The sequence below is a fragment of the Rhipicephalus sanguineus genome, chromosome 7, assembly GCF_013339695.2.
Source record: "Rhipicephalus sanguineus isolate Rsan-2018 chromosome 7, BIME_Rsan_1.4, whole genome shotgun sequence".
Classification (NCBI taxonomy): Eukaryota; Metazoa; Arthropoda; class Arachnida; order Ixodida; family Ixodidae; genus Rhipicephalus; species Rhipicephalus sanguineus.
The window spans coordinates 39,022,014-39,041,264 of record NC_051182.1 but is presented as its reverse complement, the minus strand read 5'-3'; the positions used below and the strand labels follow the sequence as shown (position 1 = coordinate 39,041,264).

Sequence of the window (19,251 nt, the reverse complement as noted above, 5' to 3'; positions counted from 1 at the left end):
CAAACGAGCCGACCCATCTCCATCACACGTAGGGCGCATGCTTGCGAAGCCTGCCGTTGATTAATACTCAAGCAGAGAGGAAACACCCCGCCTGTCTTAAAAGAGTATGAAGGAATGCGTGGGGAGGGTGGGGAGGGGCGGATGTGTCGCTCGAGCAGCAATTGTTCAACTTTGGACACAAGGGCGCGGTCGCGATCGCCGGCGCGTGTGCTAGCTCGATGAGATCAGGAGACGGCTCGTACACCCTTCTACGTGCTGTGCTCTCAACGCGAAGGACTTCACCAAAACCACCGCTCTCTCTGGAGCGACCCTATTCTCTTACACCAGCGTTTTGTAGAGTTACGTGAGATCGGATCCAAAGGAGTTAGCGGCCAGCCTTACTTCGTATAACATTACAATTTGTTACTACCACATTCATTGCTTCGCGCTTGCGGCGAAACTGTGATTTCTGTAATAACCTTACCGCTTGATCGGTGGAAGAAAAGGAGAGATCTGAGACAAATATAACTCAGGCCATAGTGTCAAAACGCTAGAACAGGTTCGATCAAAGCATTTGTGTCAGTTTAGCAGGTAAATAAGAATATGTATTTTGGTTCTTCTAGGAGATCAAAATCCAGTCAATAATACACCTTGAAGAGGTAAGTGCTACGAATATAACTTTTTTTTCTTTGCGCCCACTTTGCTAGCGACGCAGGTATTCTGCACCTGCGTATATACGCCAAGGAAAGTATAGGGGGTGTTATCTGTAGTATTTAGAATATAAATGTGAAGAACGTAAAGTGGACGAAAAGATTACTTGCCGCCGGCAGGGACCGAACCTGCGACCTTCGGATAACGCGTCCGATGCTCTACCACTGAGCTACGGCGGCGGTCATCCTCGGTCCCTGCCGGCGGCAAGTCATCTTTTCGTCCACTTTACTTTCTTCACATTTATATTCTAAATACTACAGATAACGCCCTTTATACTTTCCTTGGCGTTATTGTCTGTTAGTTTTCATTAATATTGTGTCTAACAAAGATAAACGAGCGCTTAAAAATAATCTGCTCTCCTTCATTCATAGCGAGGGTCTCGTCCTGGCAGACTTAATGCCTTCAGGTAGTATGCGAGTGATTATTGGTCAGCTGCCAGCTCGTAAAACGATCACGTGCTATGTGACGCCAACAGGCCGAAAAAGAGTGTTCCACACTCGCCGCCATAGCTGCGATTGGCGCTGACTAACACTCCTTGGTTTAAATCAACATATATACCCCAGAAAGTGGACGGGAGGATGGCCGCCGCCGTAGCTCAGTGGTAGGGCATCGGACGCGTTATTCGAAGGTCGCAGGTTCGGTCCCTGCCGGCGGCAAGTCATCTTTTCGTCCACTTTACTTTCTTCGCATTTATATTCTAAATACTACAGATAACACCCCTATACTTTCCTTCGCGTTATAGTCTGTTAGTTCTCATTATCATTGCGTCTAACAAAGATAAACAAGCCCTTAAAAATCATCTGCTTTCCTTCATAAGGTTACTTAGGCACACAAAACCCTAAGATCTGTGTGAAAACGAGCAACAAGATGTTTCATCGTCAAAGGACATGTCGGTGCCCAAATACTCCACCGACCTCTCTTGGCTTACAAAACATCGTTTCATCAAAATATGTTGAACCTGAGTACCATAATTATGCATTGAAAATGTGCATAAATTAGACATTTCTGTAATAGTACGCGCAATAGGGCAAAAAGGTATTAAAGGACCTTGGAACACTTTTTGGGCATGGTCACAAAACGCTGCTGATCGATAGTCAGCAGCGATAGAGAAGAGAGGAAGCGCTTACAGCATGCTCCAGATATCTGTAACTACGCTCGTACGTGACGGATTCTAAAACTTTTGGCGACTGCATATTCGTAAAGTTTTGAAGTTAATGAAGCCACTCGAAGTTTACTTAAGAATGTGTTGCAGGGCCCCTTTAATAAAAAATTCTTTAAAAAAAAGGTAGTTCCGCTTGACAGGGTTAGGAATGGCTGCAGCGCTGAAACAATCTTTTCATGAAATTTTTTGGCAAAAGATCGTACAGCCCGGTTGCCAATGAATCCGTCATATTCCAAGCCTCTGCCACTAGTCGACAGAATTTTTTAAAATACTGTTGAGCTGGTTTGTTCATTTATTTGTTTTATCGTGAGCGCAATAAATTCATAAACCTAAGGCCATCCGTCTTCTCACGATTAAGACTATTTTGGTACTTCGTGACGGCGACATCATAAAAGGAAGTGAAGGGGACCTGATTTGTAATGGCTGATAGCGTACTGTGGCCAAAGAGAAGAAACTTTCGCTGAGTGCTGCATTGCACTAATGTGTGTAAATCACTGACGCGTAAAGGTCAAGGACGCGAGTGGCAAGTTCCATAACGAAATAAAATAAATGTGTACGATGCAGCTTAGCGCTCGCGCCTAATCTCTCGATGCGTGTTCAGTTTTCGGAAGCCTATCAAGTAGTAATTCTTTGTAAGGAAAGGTAGCTGAATTGTCCTTGTTAACGCAAGGCGAAAATTGCTGCGAACGAGACAGCATTTTTTTATGACTTGAAATGCATTACCTTTTTTTGGACAAAAAAGTACTGTCTTGCACGTGTAACTAATATACGGTTTCATATACCTTTATCAACTATTTGTTTAAAAAACAGTTAATCAACATATTAGCGCAGCAGCTTTAAGGACCCCGTATCGTCTAAAAAGGGTTGTCGGCGTTGTCCATGAGTGAAATATTGTCCTGATTGGTGCAAACAAAATATTAAATTGCCGAACAGGTGAAATGGTGCTCGGATTGAAGCCCAACTTTCCAGGACAACTGATGCGAGTAAAATAAGGTAACTCGGTTCGAAAGAAAGTTGGATAAATTTGTGTCAGATGGGAATTGAACGCCACGCTTTTGGCGGCGAGAGGACACAATTCCCGGCTCGTTAGTTTCCGGCGGCGGACACACACACGGTTCGTTAGTTTAAGCTCATCAAAAAGAGACCAGGCAGTCGATTTTTTAGCCTAACGCGTTCATGCTTCACATAGAAGAAGAAGCGGAAAGTTCTCACTGATCGCTCGCGGAGGCGGCTGTGAGTAATGAGGACATCGGGCATAAAGCGCTGGAGCGCGCGTACACGCTTGAGACACTTCTGATGGATTTAGCGCCGTCCACCTAAACGATGACAAGGACGTCGTACACTGGGCAAAGAAAGGAGTGTTGTTTCATGAGACTCGCGATGTGTGACTCAAGCTCATGACAAGTGAATGAGAAGGCGACGCGTAAGAAGCCCGATGACGCTATGGTGTTCTAATCTTAAAGGAGAAGCTCAAGTGTCCTCCACTTTTTGCTTTGTACTTTTTTCAAGCAGCTGAGTAAAGTCTATGTAATGAGTACGGGCATCCATCCATAAAAAGTGAGGCTCGGCTCATTTACCAAATGCACTAGGCTCGTTTAACGTGGCAATAAATGGTGTCACTAGTAGGAATTTTCTGGCAATCTGAAAAAGTAATGTTGAAACGTGCTAGCGAAGATTCGACGAAGAGGATAACGAGACCGAACGGGCTCGCGAGCCAGTCCAGCCTCGTTCTCCTCTTCGTCGAACCTTCGCCAGCCCGTTTCACTATGTAATATATATTGGAGTTATTATTTATTACGATAATAATCTAACATGTCTTGCACGTGCGTACCTTGTTCCTCCTATAACACTCTAGTGCATCGCCAGGGACTTCTTCGATCGCGTTCCGCAAGATGCCATCGAGGACATGTTTTGTGACTTTCTCAAGAATGTGCAAGTTACTTCGGCTGCTGCCTTGAAAGCAAAAGGCTTACTAATGCTGATATTCAAGGACAAATGTAAGTGATCCCGTCATCCGATCGCATGATTGAAGACTGTGTGCACCAAGCGGATGAACTTGGTGTGTTCTGCTTGATGACCAGGACGATGAATAAGATTCTTGTTATATTCTTATATTTATCTTTCAAGAAGGCTTTGAAGGCGTCAAGGATCGCCTCTCAAGCCATTACTGAGAGTGTTTTGCTTGTATGATCTTCGCGTCTCGGCGCACGGAGGCGCGGGTTGAATCCCTGCCACGGTTGCCGCATTTCGATGGGCACGGAAGGCAAAGACCACCCGTGTACTTAGAATAAGGTGCACGTAAAGAACCCCAGGTGGTCGAAATTATTCCGGAGTCCCGCACCACGTCGTGCCTCATAATCATATCGCGGTTTCGACGCGTAAAACACCAGCACTTTATATTATTTCTGATACGATCTTCTTCCTCAAGGACTGAGATGTTTTGCAAACCACATTACTTCTTTCTTCGATTTCATCTCTTCCTTTCTGACACTGAGAGCGAAGACAAGATGAACCGAGGTGGCCGCCTACTTCGGACATAAAACTCAAACCTTTCAGTCAACACAAGTACGACGCATGCTCCTCCTATTTTCAAACTGACGTAGTAATCACGCCAACTAGCTGCAGATGCTAGAGCAACGCGCAGTACCCGAGGCTTCGGGCGTTTTTAGCAGAGCCGTACGGTGATAATCTAAAGCGCTGCTCGCAGGAATAGGTATGCGATATCTCACAACATTTACTGATCCTGGAATGAGTCTCCCAAGGATAAGCGTTAAATCGTGAGTGTTATTCGAAAGAAAGCTTCATTGAACGTCAGGGACAAAACTTAAATTGTATAATTATTCACATACGAGTTGTGTGCAGGAAAAAAAGCAGGTGTTACAACCGTAAATTTTATCACTCGAAGTGGTAAAATATGAAAGACTGGATTTCGACGGAGTTCATAGTTTAAAAATGCGCTTCACAATGTGTAAAATAATGAATGAAACATATTCTTTAAGTACACATGAAAGCTTTCGAAACGTCTTGCTAAAATGAAATTGAACTCACTTGTGTCGCACAGACGTATATATTAAAATGTAGAAAGGTCTCTCAAGCAGTGTCTTACGAGATGTTTACGAAATATATTGTTTTTAAATATCGCTTTTCCTGACGTAGTTCACGCAAACAGCGAATCATAAGTTGCATGAATAAGTTTGCTGATCAATTATTTTTAAATACTCCTGGTCGCATCTTTCGCGGCGTTTCTCGTGTGTCATAACAACTGTGTCTATAGTGCGGTTAAGTGCGCAGTGACTGTTCTGTGATCACCTTGGCTAAAAAAAATGCATGATGACCTTTTTTATAAAGCGTAATGAACTATTGTGTAAGCGTACAAAGCTATTGTATGAATATTGTTGTTGACGTGTGAACATTACGCTTGTGAATGGACATTTTCGTGCGTGAATTTTGCAATAATTGGATGACGCAAATCATTATGTAACAGAAGAGAAGTAACCGGAGCCATACACAGGCAACCAAACGATTCAAGTGTGCGTTCTACAAGTACATCTAGGTGCCGCTACTAAATATGCCTTGCTTACCATGTTAACCTAAGCAAGTGTCACTAATTGCCCCTTCACCCATTCACTTCTGCTCGTCGGCAGCGATTTGCTCCCTACAATTTTGCGCCATTTTTCTTGAGGAAATTTAAGAGGTTTTAAACTGCGCGAAGGAGACAGGGTGAAAGCACGAACACATACGCGCACACAAATGCTTATGTGTGCGTATATGTTCCTGTTTTTGTCCTTTCTTCGCGCAGTTTAGAGCCTTTTTGAAATCATGAAACGACTAACCCAACAACATGCCCTGCTTCTTGAGGAAGTTGGCGTCATGCTGATCTTCCTAGAATCTACGATAAGTTTCGCTACAGTGTAAATTCCGTTGAACCCTTCAAGCGATTTCAAACAAAGCAAACACCGTTTTGGCTGACAAACATTTAGAAAAATGAGAGTATCAGGTTGTTTTGCTTCCCAAATAGCCTTCTGGTTCGTGTAAGGGATAATGATCTACATAAGACACCCCTGAGGAGTCAAGGGTGTTATGAATAACCGGAACATCTGCAGATCATACGACAGAGTGCCAGCTCATGATTAGGACTCGCTGATTCAAACTGTGTTGGATATTAGGCGAGCCTAATTTAACAAATCTGTCTTATGGCTATCAAAGAGCATACGCGTATTTTGTCAATGCTGATTATTTAATTATGCAGAACAGAAAACTCCCCACTGTTACTGAACGGTAGCACTAGATACTATGGCAAAGTATACTATATGGCCAGCGTGAGGGTGTGTAGCACGAGCGCTCCATCCGTGTGGTGTTTTGCAATAGACTATGTTATGCGTGACGTTGGGCGCGTACGTGCGCCCTCTATGCTGATGTAATCTCTAAAGGATGTTTCTTTACTGGTAGTCTTTATTTTGCTCTGTTTTTCAGCGATAAGGGTGTCTGGACGATTGGCAACACCCCATCATATGGGCGTTTTGACTCATGAAAATGCCTTTTTCCTCATGTGTGAGGGTGTTATGGGCGCAGTAAAACCCCCTTAAAAGTGTAAACTGGTTTACTGTGATCGTATCAGAAAAACTATGCTCTTATTTCGAAGCCAACTCTGTTCTACTACAAATGCACACAGTGTGACACAAAGTGAAAAACATTTACAGCATGAAGGGACGTGAAGCACAATTCTCTCCAGGCGACTCAGCAGCATAATCTTGTCAACCACCGTCACTGACGGTGTTTTCACAATCCTCAACGTTTAGTAAAAAATATGGTTGTCCCCAACATGGCCGCTCTGACCACCACTGTCAAAAGCATACAGGGTCTCTTATGCGTTCACCTAATACGACTCGAAGGCGAAAGCTATGTTCTATATCTTCTCAGTCGTTGTTTGATCCTCCAAGTCCCCCACCCAAATATTCCTGTACCTAACGTGGTTTCCCATGGCTTCCAGGATGGGAAACATTGCAAGCTTTCTACAGTGCCGCCGTGATTGGCCCACGTTTGATGAAGCGTCAATATCATGTGATGACGCCATCATGGGACATCATTTCATGCGACGGCACAAATTTCGCCGATCTGTGACATCTTGAGGATGCCATGTGGTGATGCTATCACGAGATAATGATTTTAGCATTATTCGTGTTGACACCTCCGACGATCAATTTTCGCTTTTTATGACGTATCTATAGCTTTAGCGTTAAAAGCAATCACAATAATGACCGCCTTCGAAAGGCCTAGACTACTCCACGGCGCCATCTCTACAGTGAGAGACGCGAGTCGCGGTTAAGAAAACTTTTCATTTTTGTTTTACAGCTGTTAGCTCTGGCTGAACAAACTGGTTATGTACCACCATCTGGTGTTAAAAACACCTCCAAAAAGTAAATCTCGTACACTGTGCTGCCACCTACCCACAATATATGAAAACAAGCGCTTCCTAGGCTACCGGCGCAGCACCACCTGTGTAAGCGAATGGGTAATAAGGCGTTAATGTAACAATTAACGTCAACACAGTCTTAAAGCTAAACTTATGGTTTCTCTTCGTGCAAATGAAAGCAAACTTCAAAAAAATACACTCGTATTTCAGATAAAAATAATGAAGCATGGTGACGTTCAGTATTTTCATTTTACAGCAAAACGATTTTAATGATCAGCGTTGAAATATTGATGTCAAAGCGAAAGATGTCCTACGCTATTTTTTATTTTACAGGTTTCTGAAATATTCGAGCTTCCTGACTACCTCAGCCAAATGTTTCCAGATTCCGTCAGCAATAGAGGGAACGAAATAAAGTAACGCATTCTGAATACTTCTGTGCAATTGCATTTTTCTTCATAGCGTCGGTGTACTACGTTGCATATTCGTATAGTTGTTTTCAGCATCCGCACCCAGACTCGTCAGGTTTCGCCCCGCTATGGTGGTCTAGTGGTTATGGCTTTCGACTGATGACCCGAAGGTCACGGGATTGAATCTCGGCCGCGGCGGCTGCATTTTCGATGAAGCGCAAATGTTTGAGGCCCGTGTATTTAGAGTTAGGTGCACGTTAAAGAACCCCAGGTGCTGGAAATTTCCTGAGCCCTCCACTACGGCGTCTCTCCTAACCATACTTGTTTATTTCATTTAGGAAAACCTTACAGGCCCTGTCGGGCATTGAGTAAGAGGGGCATTGTTATAGGAACAGGTGAAATACAGTGGAAACAGCTCGAAAATACATTTCAAGTAACTGTACAGTTACCTTAAAAAAAAACAGCACACACATGGTGAACAATTAGAACAGCAAAATAAACCAAGGCAGATTAAGTAAAAAGTGCGTACAGACGTTCTCGAAATATTGTCTGATCGCTTAGCGAGACAATATGAACACGAAGATAATTCCAGTGTGATATGGCACGAGGTACAGCTGACAAATTGAAATCAGTAGTTTTAACAAAAATTCGCTTGAAGCTAGGATGATTATGCAATCTTGGTGACGTGCGTGTGGGCGTTTGGAGGGGTAATATGCATGGCTTAGCGGAATGGAGATATTTGTTAAGCAGACAAAGCAAGGCAATCCTGCGACTGACATCTAGGTTCTATAGAGAAATATTGTCACTGGGTCGTGACGTCGTCGAAGGCAGCAGTCGGCGTGTGGAAGATGAAACTTTTTATTTGGCCGAACTTGTGGCCGGGAAACGGAAAGTCAAACAACAGCAATGTAACAGGCTGTTTCACACTTAGGGGAAATCTAGGAGCGCGTGGCATCGTGATGCGGCCAGCACCGCAACCACGCGCCGTGAGCTGCTCGCGCGTGCGCAGATGATTCAGGAGGGTAGTTTTGAACCGCGTCGTCTGCTACGGCGGCTCTTGCTTGCCGCATTACTGGCGAGCGCGCGGATATCATTGTTATTGCAGGAACTGAGCCGATAATCTGCACTAAACGTTGTGCGACGTCTTTATGTGTTTGCGCACCTTATGTGTGCGTGTTTCTATGTCCTTTCTGTGCACTGCTTCATGAAAAGGCCCACTCCTCAGCCTTTATTTGTGATAATGGTGCGCTACAAGCAGGATTTGACAGCATATACCTTGTTCTCTCGAAACGCCGTGGTGCTGTGTGCGTTCATGAATATTTCTTCGCTGTGTGTGCACCGCAGTACGCTGGGACGAGGAAGACACGACAATCAGCACGCAATGTGGGTTGTCTTTATTTCACTTTAAATAAAAATAAGAACTCAACAGTAAGAGTCGTGCTGCTGCGCTGGCTTAACACGATAAAACAAATTGGAACAAATTCAGGAATCTTTTAGGTGAAGACAAAGTCGGAACGTGTCTCTTTTCTACGACATTTCATTACCACAACACTCGCTAACCGGCTCGTGACGCACCCGTGACGCACCCGTGACGCATCCTACTTAGTACCTTGTCATGTCACCACCGGCAGTGATGACGGCGCTCATTCTTGACGGCAGTGAGGCGTACAGTGACTCGATGAGCGATGTATTCACTCGCAGGGCGTCCCACTCGCTGACGATGGTGGACCACAACCGATGCTCGGACAGCCCGTGTAGAGGATGGCGTGCCAGCGACATTTTCATGAAGCCCCAGACATTTTCGATTATATTCAGGTCTGGGGATTGGGGCGGCCATTCCATGACAGTGACACCACGCTCTTTAAGAAGTTCTCTCACTACACGAGCAGTGTGGATTGGTGACCTGTCGTGTTGGAAGATGTAGTCGCCTTCCGGGAACGGGCCATCAAGAACGTACGGAATCAGTACGCCGTCTATAATCGCCCCGTACCTCTCAGCGGTGAACTTGTCGTGAAGGCGGATGAGTGGGCCCATACCACCTTTGCTAATGCAGGCCCACACGCTCACACCAGTGCGCCTGCTGGCGGTGACTCGATGCAAATACCGCGACGTGTAGCTGGGACAAAAAAAAAAACAAGCATAAACTGAGTTTCGATATTTTACATTAGGTAACGATATTTTCTTTAAAAAAAAACAGGCCTGCGCGAAACGCTCAGCACAGTCAGCGAAAGCTGGAGGAGTGCCCTTTCTAGACCCTGTTGCAATATCTCTTTGGACAGCTACCAATACAGTTGCTACGTGCCCACTACGTCAAAAAACATAACTTCTCGAAGTGAATACCCGCTATGATATTGTCACTGTGCGTCTGGAACGCAATATGGGCGCTTTGCTGATGCTGCGGCTTACGAAGAAGAATTATGGCTGAACTTTTTTAATGCTTGGGAAGCTTTAAACCAGGCTCCAAACTTAAACTCCAATGTTGACCGGAATAAATTCTCTCGTCTTGGTGCAGTGACTGAATTTATTAAGCAAATAGGTTAGCCTAATATAGTAGCATTATTTCATTCTTAAGTGAAGAAATACTATAAAACTTAATTATTCGTCTCCCAAAAGCACAAAAATTTAGTCTGAGCCCGCGTTTGGGGTAAACCAATCTAAATATTACGAAAAATCACACCATCTCCCGCTAAAGGGGACCTGAGGCGATGCGAAGCAGCGTTTCGGCATGTAGAGCCCGCGTTTCAGAGGGGGAGTGGAGAGGAGAAGGGATAGAGGCAAAGCGGAGAGAAGTGGAGAGGGGGAGGGGAAAGGGGAGAGGGTGAAAGGGGAGATCGGGAGTGAGAGGAGAGGGGAACGTGGAGGGGAAATGGGAAGTGGAGAGGGGGATGGGAGAGGGGGAGCGGAGAGGGAGAGGAGGTGTGTGGAGAGGGCTTGTGCATGCGCAGTAAGGTTGGTCACGCCGCACACCACCACCACCACCACCACCGGATTGAACTCCGCTATAAGATGCTTCACATCTAATAATATCTTAACTGTATGGATGAACAACGTGCAACTGATTCTGCAGAATAAGTTACCGTGTTCCTGCAGGGCGCCAAACTCGTTATCGCTGGTCGCCAGTGGTGGTGAAAGTGCACTCGTCGCTGAATACAACGTTCTTCCATTGTTCCACCGCCCAGCTTTTGTGTAGTTGCGCAAAATCAAGCCTATTTCCTTTGTTTGTAGCCCTAAGCAAAGGTTTTTGGGCAGCAGCTCTACTCCTTAGGCCGGCTTCATTGAGTCGCCGCCTCACGGTGGATCTTGAAGCCCTCAGCTGCAGGCTTTGAGTTCTTGATGTGACGCGCGAGGGGCATCCACAGCAGCCGCAACAATCAACAAATCTTCATCATCCGTTGTGGCTCTTGGTGGACGTCCGCGAGGCGCATCCTTGGCTCGACCTTCTTTCTTCTAAGCCTGTAGAATCCTGTTGACCGCTTTGACGGATCTTCCTGTCATCTCTGCTATGCTTTTTTGGGTGTAATGTTTACAACACAGTTCAATAATCTTAAGTCGCTCTTAAGTCTTAATCTTAAGTCGCACCAGACAAGCAACACAGTACTGCTCGTTCCAGACAAGGAAAAAACGGAAAAACGTACGGCAGACGAGCCCCAGTTTTATTCTGCTCAATCTGGATATTGTGATGCCACGCCCCCATTGTCAACAAATGGGGCATGCTGCAGCAGAACACATCGCTGACACCATGCATTTCCTGCCGTCTAGATTGAGTGCTATCATCGCTACCGCTGGGGTCATTAGCTTGAAAGCGTCACGAGTGCATTTCGGCGCCGGGAGCGGGTCCTTTCTGTTGTAATGAAATATCATCGAGAATAAGCTCGTTTAGGAGGTTGTTATAACCTAAATCATTTCTGAATTCATTCCCATTCGTTTTGTTGCGTTAAACCCGCTCAGCTGCTCGGCAGTCACCACTGAGTGCTTTGTTTTATTTAAAGTCAAATAAAGACCACGCACGGTGCATGCTCATTATCGTGTCTTCCTCATCCAAGCTTACTGCGGCGCGCACGCACTGAAGAGACATTCGTGAACGCACACAGTACCACGATGTTTCGATAGAGCAAACAAGGTATGCTGTCAAATACTGTTTCTAGTGCCCCATTATCACGAATAAAGGCTGAGAGGTTGGCGTTGCACAACTTTTAATGCAGCCAAGCGTTCAAAGTTGGGCAAGTTGGTACGGGAACATCGGAAAAAAGTGTGCAGCAATACGCGACACGAAGAAAGAAAGCACGCGCGCTGCCGTAGCAGACGACGCTGTTCAACTCCACTCCCTGGAAGCGTCTGCGCACGCGCGAGCTGCTGCCTGCGCGCTATTGCAGCGCTAGTCGCAGCGCGATGCCAGGCGCTCCGAGATTTCCCTTAAGTGTGAAACAGCCTTACACTGTACACCGATAGCGGCGAACAGAGTGACGGCCGTCGATAAAACTGCTCACGGCTGGGACGCGCCGTCTTTTATATATCATGCATCGAACTTTCCTGCCTTATCACGCAAGCTCTGGAATAATCTTGACTATTCGCGTTATGTGCGCAATCTTGACAAAATGATCTACTACAATCTGGAATGTTTCCAGACATTCTGGCGTGGCCCGCGCAAGACAGCGATCACACGTGCAACGGACCAGGGATGCTATCGCGGAACGATTCTATTTTTTATTCCAATGCTTTTCGTGCTTTTCGCGCTTGGCCATTGGTCAGACCGACGGTCCGTCCGCGTTATCAACGCGATCAGCCAGCCGCGAGTGGTGGATGATAAGAATAGCATAGAATATGGCATAGAATCGGAAATACCATCGTTCCGCGATTGCACCCCAGTTACAAAAACATAGCAAAAGAAGTGCGCGTGGCATTGCCCACGTTGAAAAAGCGTCATCCCGATGCTCGTCACAGAGCACATGGAAGGGGGAAAAAGTGCATACACGAATAAAGTACAATGGTAAAGGGTAAGAAAAGCAGTCCTAAGGTTCGCTAACGCGTATAAAACGGCTTAAGGCGCACGACATCGACGACTTCTGGTCGTGCGCGGCGCCGCTGAGAGTTCGTGATGCCACCCGGCATGACCTCGTAGTCTAGAGCACCGAGGCATCGAAGAACATTGTATGGCCCGAAGTATCGCCGAAGTTTTTCGCTAAGCCCACGTCGGCGTATAGGCGTGCAGACCCAAACACGGTCGCCGGGCTGTATTCCACGAAGCGTCGTCGAAGATTATAGCGACGGCTGTCGGTGTACTGCTGGGTCTCGATGCGCAGGCGGGCTAGCTGTCGAGCTTCTTCGGCACGTTGTAAGTAAGCGGCGGCTTCAAGGTTTCCTTCGTCGGTGACGTTCGGTAGCATGGCGTCGAGCGTCGTCGCCGGGCTTCTTACGTAGACCAGCTTGTACGGCGCCATCTGCGTTGTTTCTTGGACGGCCGTGTTGTAGGCGAAGGTCACGTACGAAAGGACGGCGTCCCACGTCTTGTGCTCAACGTCGACGCACATGGCCAGCATGTCGGCGATGGTCTTATTTAGACGTTCGGTGAGGCCATTGGTTTGTGTGTGGTAGGCTGTGGCCCGGCGGTGGCTTCCTTAGCTGTATTTCAAGATCGCTTGAGTAAGGTCAGCAGTAAATAATAATAATATCTGGGGTTTAACGTCCCAAAACCACCATATGATTATGAGAGACGCCGTAGTGGAGGGCTCCGGAAATTTCGACCACCTGGGGTTCTTTAACGTGCACCTAAATCTAAGTACACGGGCCTCAAACATTTTCGCCTCCATCGAAAATGCAGCCGCCGCGGCCGGGATTCGATCCCGCGACCTTCGGGTCAGCAGTCGAGCGCCATAACCACTAGACCACCGTGGCGGGGTCGGTCAGCAGTAAAGGCCGTACCTCTGTCGGTGATGAGGACTTCAGGGGCGCCATGACGCAGGACGATGTTCTCAATGAAAAACTTGGCTACCTCAGCGGCACTGCGTTCGGGCAGGGCCCTTGTTTCGGCGTAGCGGGTGAGATAGCCGGTAGCTACGACGATCCATTTGTTTCCAGAAGTCGACGCCGGGAACGGCCTCCGTAAGTCCATACCGATTTGCTTGAACAGCCGACCAGGTGGCTCGATCGGCTGAAGAAGCCCGGCTGGCCTTGTCGGCGGTGTCTTCCGTCGCTGACAGTGTCGGCGAGTCTTTACGCTGTGGGTGATGGCAGTGAGGCGAGTCCAGTAGTACCTTTCTTGTATTCTCGCGAGCGTGCGGTTAACACCGAGGTATCCAGCCGTCGGGTCGCCGTGTAAAGCTTCCAGCACTACTGGACTTAATGCTGAAGGTACTACAAGGAGGTAGTTGGCCCGGAGTGACAAAAGGTTTTTGCCTAGGAGCACGTCATTTAGCAAGAAATACGACGCCAGTCCTCTCTTGAATGCCTTTGGAACAACGGCGGCCTTGCCCTCGAGGTATTCCATAAGACCCTTCAGTTGCGGGTCGGCTCGCTGTTGTTCGGCGAAGTCATCAGCACTTAAAGTTCCCAAGAAGTAGTCACCAACCTAGTGTCGTGTGGCCGTGGGTCAACGGGGGCACGGGACAGGCAGTTGGCGTCAGAGTGCTTTCGTCCGGACTTGTAAACGACGGTAATGTCGAATGCCTGAAGTCGCAGACTCCACCGTGCGAGGCGACCTGAAGGGTCCTTCAAGTTAGCTAGCCAACAAAAGGCGTGGTGGTCGCTCACATCTTTAAGGGGCCGGCCGTAGAGGTAGGGGCGAAACTTCGATGTAGGCCAGATGATGGCCAGGCACTCTTTTAGGGGCGAAGCTCCTTATGCCGTGGGTCTGTCCATCCTCCGTTTGAAGGTTTGTAGGTTTGTAGTAGCCACCTCTAGTTTGTGAGAAGCGCGCGTTCTGGTATGCAGTAGAAGAAGAAGACGACGTTGACGAGTGGGACTCTCGTGCGTGTTCGCCTGTGTGGCATTCTTTCTTCTTTACTGCGCGCTTTCTGGTATGCAGTAGAAGAAGAAGACGACGTTGACGAGTGACACTCTCGTTGCCTGTTCGCGTGTGTGGCGTTCATTCTTCTTTACTACGTCTCGTGTTTCAACGACACTCGAAGACAACATTTAAGAAGTAACGCGCCATGAGCCTCCCTCTTGGCACGCTTTCTCTCTAGCTCGGAGTCGTCAGATGGAAGACAAGGCTGCAGAACGGAGGGCACGGAAGGCGGCGGCAGCACGCGCTCGCAGACAGAATCGTGAGGTGAGAGCCCGCGAGGCCGAAGCTGCTCCACAAGCTGCACGGCTGCGGCGAGAAGACCATCCGAGGGACATGTATAGGCCTGGTATTTTCTAATTTCCAATTGCAACCCGTACAAGAACCGCTGTCCCTTCACTTCACGGACCATAAAGCCGTGATAATGAAGGGACAACGCAAGCCAAGCATAATCTAATTAAGAAAAATAAAAGTTTCAAGTTTGTAATATACACACAGTGTTTCTCACTCTTCATATGATGATTGATGGGGCGTTACACAGAACATTCACGGTTTACCGATGATCTCTCCGGAGCTTCGCCCCACTCATCATCATTCACCACGTGGATATGCTGTGATTTTTTCTGTTGTGGAATAGTTGGCTTCCGCCTTAGATAGCGACCGGCTAGCATAACTGACAAACCTTTCTAGTCCGTGAGTCCTCTGCACTAGGACTGCTCCGAGCCCTACGCTGCTTGCGTCGGTGTGGATTCCCGTGTCGGCGTATTCGTCCAAGTGCGCAAGTATCGGCGGCGTCTGCAGGCGTCGTTTCAGTTCTTGAAATGCCTCGACTTGTGCCGTTCCCCACTTCTATTGCACGTCGTTTTTCGTGAGGTGCGTCAGCTGCTCGGCGATCCTTGAATATCCTTTGACGAAACGCCTGTAATAGGCGCACAAGGCCAGAAATTGGTGTACGGCCTTCTTGTCGGTGGGCGGCGGGAAGGCAGCAATGGAAGCTGTTTTCCGCGGGTCCAGGTGAACTCCAGAGTTGATAATCCCGTGGCGCAAGAACAAGAACTCCTTGTACGTGATGCCGTACTTTTCTGGCTTCAGGGTGTTTGCAGAGGTTTTGATTGCCTGATGTACAGCCTCAAGGCACCCGAGATGCTCGTCGAAGGTTGAGGCAAACACAACGACGTCGTCCAACTACACGAGGCAACTTTGCCACTTCAAACCTGGCAGTACTGTATCCATAACGCGTTGGAAAGTCGCAGGCGCCGAATAAAGACCGATGGGCATGACCTTGAACTCGAATAGGCCGTCTGGTGTTATAAAGGCGGTCTTCTCTTGGTCTCTCGTCGACTTCAATTTGCCAGTAGCCGGTTTTGAGGTCCATCGACGAAAAGTACTTCGCGCTGTGGAGTCAATCAAGGGCGCCGTCTACACGTGTCAGAGGATACACGTCCTTGTGATTTTGTTCAGGCGACGATAATCGATGCAGAAACGTAGAGTTCCATCTTTCTTTTTCACTAATACCACGGGTGACGCCCACGGACTCTTGGACGGCTGGATGATGTCACCACGTACCGTTTCGTGGACTTGTTTTTCACGGCCGCGCGTTCTGGCGTCGAAACTCTGTACGGGCGCTGACGGAGCGGTCTGGCCCTTTCCTCTTCAATGATGCGATGTTTTGCGACTGGGGTCTGCCGGATTCTTGACGACGACGAAAAGGAGTCCTTGTATTGCAAAATCAGGGTTTTGAGCCGTTCTTGCATATGCTTCGGAAGGCTAGGATTGGCGCCGATAGCTGGTTGCGGAGCTTGGTTTATCGGAGTAGGCTCGGAAAAATCGGCGAGGGCGAAAGAAAGCATTGGTGGCTTCCACAATTTCTTCGATGTAGGTGACCGTCGTGCCTTTGTTCACGTGCTTATACTCGTTGATGAAATCTGTGAGCATCACTGTTACTTTGCCTCCACGCAACTCGGCAACTTCTCTGGCGACGCAAATCTCGCGGTTAATCGACTGGTGCTGGTCGCGTTCAACCACGTCTTTTAGGTCTGCTGATTTCTAAGTGCCGACGGAAATGATGACACTGGAGCGAGGGAAAATCGTTACTTGGTCTTCCAGCACATTCAAGGCGTGCTTTCTTGGCGGAGTGTGCGGCAGTAGTGCTTTTTCTGTGGATAGTGTTATCGACTTGGATCTCAGGTCGAAGACTGCACCATGAAGGCTTAAGAAGTCCATGCCAAGGATGACACCTTTGGAGCAACGCTGCAGGATTACTCGTGTCCCGTTATTTTGCTGGCTTTCTTCAAGTATCATGAACCAACTGTCCCAGATCTCAACTCTTCTGCAAATTACAAAATTCCTGAGATACATCCGATTGTTAATGTTGAATCGCGCTCTGCAGACTCCCTCCGGCGTTACTAGATGACCTCCAGCTGTGCGGATTGTGGGGCCTTCCCAGGCTGTCCTAATTTTCTTCAGCTTCGTGGCGAACGTTCCACTGATGACATAATAGTCGGCTGCGGTGTCTACGAGAGCTGTGACGCTGTGGCCATCGATAAAAACGTCGAGGTCGCAAGTTCGTCGCCTCGCGTAGCAGTTAGGTCGTGGCGTCAAGTCGCGGCTACATCGGTTTGTTCCGCTGCTTCTCCGTTGCGTCGTCAGGTCTTCTTCTATCCGCGAAGTTTCGACGTCAGGGCTCCTTTGGGCTTGCGGCGTGTTATATTGATTTCATTGCGGCGTCGTCGCCGGTGGCGGAGGATCTTCGGTAGTTCGTCGTACAGCAACCGCACCTCCATCGGTTGTTGCCCTTCATTTTCCGGATACGGGCTAGGTGACCGGCCCCTAGTCGGGCCAGTGTATGGTCGGCGTTGGAGAGAGACATAGCGGCCTGACGACGGCGAACGGGACAGTTGTGAATTTCAATTTTCAATTTCAATGTCAAATTTATTCAAATGCGCCGACGCGAAATTAACCACCGGTTTCGCTGTACACGGACTATAATGCCAGCAAGCATATTTCGCAGTGAAATTTAAATGCATGTTTCAAGTTTCAAGTTTATTTCGCATTTTCTCTTCTTTTACAGCAAAAAGCGAAGAAAAATGCCAGGGCAAGGATAAAAAAAGCTGTACAGTTGCAGCTTGACGAGGTTCCTGCCCCCTTGGTTTTAAAACAAGAATACAGCATGTATATAAAATGCACAAAAAAAGACAATGCATATTCTACACACTTCTATACTCGCATCTACGCATATACAACGCCTGTACATATTCCAGTCTATATATACACACGTTCATAGACACATCTATTCACATACAACAACGGCACATATTTATATATCCGTGCACTTACATCTGCTTGGAAACCTAAATAATAAAAAAATACAGTTATGTACACGAAGAGTACTTTATCGATACAAAAAGATAACAACGACCACATACATAAGTTGTGCTTAATGATAGGGTTTTATTGCGAAATATTGACATTGTTCAGCCAAAAAAAAAACAAAGCAGATAAAAAAATAAACCAAGGAAGAAGTACGAAAGAGAGAGAATAAAATGCATCATGTATCAAGAAACTGCAAGTTATCAGAGCAAGGCACCTCGCAAGTGAATTCTGGCCCGATCCCTCTTTCTTTAAAATGTGCACAATTAGAATATGCACACTTCTTTGCACAGCACGTGACTTGTCAATTAAAATCAAATAGTAATCTGTACACCAGAACACTCTAACGCCTCTCTGCAGCTTGGTTCAACCCGATCACGAGCCGCTATGACATTAATTGCCTTTAGGATGGTGATTCAACAAGAAGTCGTTGAATAAATATGAATTCGGTGTTGCACCTCACAATGCTCGCGATAGCACGTTTTGACTGAATGTATTGGCATGTGATAACTCGCATGCCAGCTAACTGCTACATTCGCTATACATCCGCTCGGTAATACTTACACTGACTGAATCATTCCTTTCGCATTTCATTAGTAGAGCTACATGCTGGTGAGTTCAGACATGCGCAGTATTTAGGATATAAAAGCCAACAAGCGGCGACGCTTTGTTTCTCGTATGGTGCTTCCATGGCGCCAACGAGCAGCGGGTGACAGAACAGCCGGCACGTTCGACGTAAACACTTTTCCCATAGTGCTTCACGCGCACGATGGGTGGTCTGGGATTGCTTGAAAAAGGTCTATGGAACCGTACCACAAGGAAACACGGTGGGCTCTGCTGTAGAAACCTGCCTGTGGCACGTGTGTGCACATAGCTTTTGCCATTTCAAACTGTCCTTGAATGCCTACTGCGAATAGTTACGAAGTGCCCTCTATGCCACAATTCTTCCTTTTGCGAATCAGCAAAGGGCACACTACGCGTCTGTGAGTCAACACACAAACCTGCGTAGTTGCTCCTTTTGTACATGCTTTTGCTAACGATCATTCAATATGTCTGACCGGTTTGTAATGGGTGGGCCTTTAAAACACCTAATCGTTGCGCAATTCACATGTTTTAATGCTAGGCACAAGTCTACGCTTCTGCTATACAATATTACACATGCGGAGGAGACTCCTCCAACGTCTACATGGCATTCGTTTTTTAACATGAA

The 19,251-nt window shown here is 47.2% G+C and overlaps 1 non-coding gene across 1 annotated transcript; it reads right to left on the bottom strand.

The window, feature by feature from the left end:
- Window positions 1–797: 797 nt before the first annotated feature.
- On the bottom strand, window positions 798–869 carry Trnat-cgu (transfer RNA threonine (anticodon CGU)). The gene has a single exon. It is a non-coding gene; the product is annotated as a tRNA-Thr (tRNA).
- Between the last annotated feature and the right edge of the window lie 18,382 nt (window positions 870–19,251).